A 4,541-nucleotide genomic window follows, 5' to 3' on the forward strand; every position below is an offset into this window, starting at 1 on the left:
TTCTCCTGGTTGCACGGCTGTGCACTTCCTGCCCCTGAGCGCATCGACAGTTGCAGAAATAAGAAAGATCTCTCACGAGTCTTTCTTTCATAAAAGAGTTAATTTCTTCTAAAAGAGTAATTTCTCTAAAAGAGCAAAAACAAAGCGGTGTGAACGTCCTTTTAAGGACGCGTCTTTTTAAAGATGCCCTTCCGCCCCTGTGTTGTTCCTGGATGCGGTAGAGTACTCTCCGCTTCCGACGGCCACAGGCGTTGTCTCGTGTGTCTGGGCAGTGATCACACCGAGGCTGCGTTTGTGGATGGTTCATGTTCTCACTGCGAGAACATGACCATGACAACGTTGCGGTCGCGGCTTGCTTACAATCGTAAGCAAGCCACTCCAGCCGCCCCCCGTGTCGCTCCTTCTTCCCACGGGATTGAGGACGATGCGGCTGGCGATGGAGGCGATTTGGGGATGGCAGCGGGTGCAGCTCGCCGGTACGCCCCTCGGACCACCAGCGCCCGGCACGCTCGTTGACTCCCGTCCTCGCTCGAGGTGGCGGCGACTCGCCTCACAGCCAGTCTGCCTACCCTCAGGCGATGGAAGCAGATGAGTTCGCCGCGACATCGGAGGGCGTGGGCTCTGACGCTGAGGGCTCCTCTGGGCTGCCGCCTCGGGCTTGCACGCCCAGCAGGAGGCCGACGCGCAGTTGTCCGATATGCTTTCCGGGCAGCCAATAGCGTGGGCCTGGATTGGAACCCTCCATCCTCCCCGCAGCCATCACGGCTAGACGATTGGTTTTGAGCTGGGGCCGCTCACAGCCTCGCCCCCAGTACCTTTCTTCCCGGAGGTGCATGATGAGCTGACGTCTTCGTGGAGAGTACCCCTCTCCACTCGTCGTGCCACCTGCTCATCCGCCCTCGCCACCCTCGACGGCGGAGCGCCCACGGGTACACGGAGATCCCCAGGTGGATAGAGCTGTTGCGATCCATCTATGCCCGGAAGCACTACAACCTGGCGGGGCCGCCCTGTACTCCCTTCCCGGTCCTGTAGAGCAACATCCTCGCTCACCGCGAAGGCCTCCAGCGCTACCGGACGCGCCGCTTCCGCCCTGCATGCCATGGCTCTCCTGCAGGTCCACCAAGCCAAGGCACTCCGCAACATGCAAGGGGGTGGCCCTGATCCCGACACGCTGCAGGAACTGCGCTCAGCGACCGACCTCGCCCTGAGAGCGACGAAGGTCACAGCGCAGGCACTCGGGCAGGCGATGGCCACTCTGGTGGTCCAGGAACGTCAGCAATGGCTGGACTTGGTTGAGATGCGTGAAGCCGACAAGACTCGCTTCCTCAACGCCCCTGTCTCCCAGTTCGGCCTCTTCGGCGACACCGTGGAGGACTTTGCCCAGCAGTTCTCCCTGGTGAAGAAGCAGACGGAGGCCATTTCTCACATCATTACGCGCCGCAAGCCTGCCGCCACGGCCCAGGCCCCATCTGCTCGCCGAGGGCGTCCTCCTGCGGCCAGAAGACCTTCTGCTCCGCCCCAACCTGGGCCCAGCTCTCAGCCCCAGCGTCGAGCAAACCGCAGGAAGCGTACGCCCCCTGCCTCACGGACCCCGTCGAGGACCCGGAAGGCTCCCAAACGTCCCTGAGACAGCGGACCCAGAGGACGAGAAGTTAGCCCCGGAGATGGTGAGACCGCTCCGTCCCCCGGTGGAGGGCCGGGAGGAGAATCTTGTGTTTTTTCATTTGCCGCACTCCTGACGGGGCTGCGGTACCCAAATTCTCAATAAAAGAGCTATTTCCTTTACCTCTGGGTCACATGGCCCGCAAATGCCGTTCTCACGGCACTTTTGTTTCAGGCCTCAACAGTCCCGGCGCCCAGGATGCGGTGCTCCCGCCCTCAGCCCCACGACTGTTCCCCGGCCGGCCGGTTCAGACGAGTCCAGAGGACGCCGACATCAGACCTCCTCCTCTGTCACGAACCCGCCCCTGCCGGGTGCGCTGAACAATGTAAGTGCTTTGAGCTTATTCTCAGCACCAGAGCCTCGGGACGCCACAGAGCCTCCCGACGCTGCGTTACCTGTTCCACACCGCCATGCGAGCCTCGCCGGGTACATCCAAAATACTTGTCCCCTTGGTGCCCCTAGCACAGAGCGCAGAGGCATGGCTTTCTCTGCCCAGCTCGTCACGCTGGCTGCACCGGACCATTCGACTCGGTTACGCAATTCAGTTTGCCAGGTCTCCGCCTCTTCCTGGGCGTTCGTTCCTCCGCAGTGCACGGCGAACATGCCCTCTCCCTGCGCGAGGAAATCGCCTCCCTCTAATCAAGGACGCGATAGAGCCTGTCCCTCCAACTGAAACGAAGAAGGGTTTCTACAGCCCTTACTCGTTGTACCCAAGAAAGGCGGTGGCATACGACCGATCTTGGACCTCGCGAAGTTTTCAATCGGACCCTGTCCAAACTCCCGCTCAAAATGCTCACCCAGAAACAAATTCTATCTGCCGCTCGGCATCTAGATTGGTTCGCAGCGGTAGACCTGAAGGACGCCAGTACTTTCACGCCTCAATTCGCCCTCGACACCGACCCTTTCTACGGTTCGCGATTCGACGGCCAGGCGTATCAGTACAAGGTCCTCCCCTTCGCCTGTCTCTGTCCCTCGCGTCTTCACGAAGGTCGCAGAGGCGGCTCTTGCCCCGCTACGAGGAGCGGGCATACGCATACTCAATTACCTCGACGATTGGCTTATTCTGGCCCCCTCGCAGGAATTACTATGCGCACACAGAGACCAGGTGCTCGAGCACCTCTGCCGCTTGGGGCTTCAGGTCAACTGGGAGAAGAGCAAGCTCACCCCAGTCCAGAGCATCTCTTTTCTCGATTTGGAGTTAGACTCAGTCTCAATGACAGCATGTCTCTCCAACGAACGTGCTCAGTCAGTGCTGGAATGCCTCGCTTCCTTCAAGCCAGGCACCGTGGTCCCGTTGAAACGTTTCCAACAGCTCCTGGGGCATATGGCATCCTCCGCGGCGGTCGCGCCACTAGGGTTGATGCATATGAGACCACTTCAGCATTGGCTCCAGACTCGAGTCCCGAGACGAGCATGGCGCCACGGCACGCGCGGCGTGGAAATTACCACTGCCTGCCTCCAAACCTTCAAACCCTGGACAGACCTCTGCTTTCTTCGGGCAGGGGTACCCTTGCAGCAGGTGTCCCGTCGCGTTCTGGTTACAACCGACGCCTCCAAATTGGGTTGGGGCTGCGTGTAACGGGCGCAAGCAGTCGCGAGGCCGGTGGAACCAAGGCCGCTGCGCTGGCACATCAGCTGCCTAGAGCTGCTGGCCGCTCGCCTTGCCCTGAAGAAATTTCTTCCGATGATTCGTGGCAAACATGTCCTGGTCAGGACAGACAGCACCACGGTGGTGGCTTACATAAACCGCCAAGGCGGAGCACGCTCCCCACATGTCACAGCTCGCCCGTCGTCTCCTCCTTTGGAGTCAGCAGCGACTGGAGTCGCTGCGCGCCACTCACATCCCCGGCAACCTCAATGTGATAGCGGACGCGCTGTCAAGACAAACCTTGCCTGGCGGAGAGTGGAGGCTCCACCCCCAATCGGGTCCAGCTGATTTGGGACAGGTTCGGCAAGGCCCAGGTAGACCTGTTTGCCTCCCAGGAAACCTCCCACTGTCCGCTCTGGTATGCCCTCACAGAGGCTCCCCTGGGGACAGATGCTCTGGCACACAGCTGGCCCGTGGGGCTGCGCAAGCACGCTTTTCCCCAGTGAGCCTTCTTGCACAGGTGCTATGCAAGGTCAGGGAGGACAAGGAGCAAGTCACTCTGGTGGCCCCCTACTGGCCCAACCGACGTGGTTTTCGGATCTCACGCTCCTTATGACAGCCCCTCCCTGGCTGAATTCCCTGAGGAAGGACCTTCTTTCTCAGGGACGGGCACGCTCTGGCACCCGCGCCCAGACCTCTGGAAACTCCACGCCTGGTCCCTGGACGGACGCTGAGGGTCTAGCCGGCCTACCTTTAGCCGCCATAGACACTATTAACCAAGCCAGAGCCCCTTCGACCAGGCATCTTACCCTGAAGTGGCGCCTGTTCGCGAACTGGTGTTCTTCCCGAGCCGAAGACCCGCAGAAGTGCGCAGTTAGGTCAGTGCTCGTGTTTCTTCAGGAGAGGCTGGAGAGGAGGCTGTCCCCTCCACCCTCAAGGTGTATGTTGCTGCTATCGTGGCCCACCATGACACGGTAGACGGCAAGTCTCTTGGCAAGCACGACTTAATCGTCAGGTTCCTAAAAGGTGCCCGGAGGATGATTCCCTCCCGCCTAACCTATTTCCCTCCTGGGATCTCTCGGTCGCCCTGAGGGGACTCCGGAGACCCCCTTCGAGCCGCTTGACTCAGTTGGACTCAGGGCCTCTCTCTCAAGACTGCCCTGCTGATCGCACTCGCCTCCATCAAGAGGGTCGGGGACCTGCATGCGTTCTCTGTTAGCGACGCCTGCCTGGAGTTCGGTCCGGCAGACACTTTCGTGATCCTAAGACCGCGACCGGCTACGTGCCCAA

This window comes from Xyrauchen texanus, chromosome 14 (assembly GCF_025860055.1).
Source record: "Xyrauchen texanus isolate HMW12.3.18 chromosome 14, RBS_HiC_50CHRs, whole genome shotgun sequence".
NCBI lineage: Eukaryota > Metazoa > Chordata > Actinopteri > Cypriniformes > Catostomidae > Xyrauchen > Xyrauchen texanus.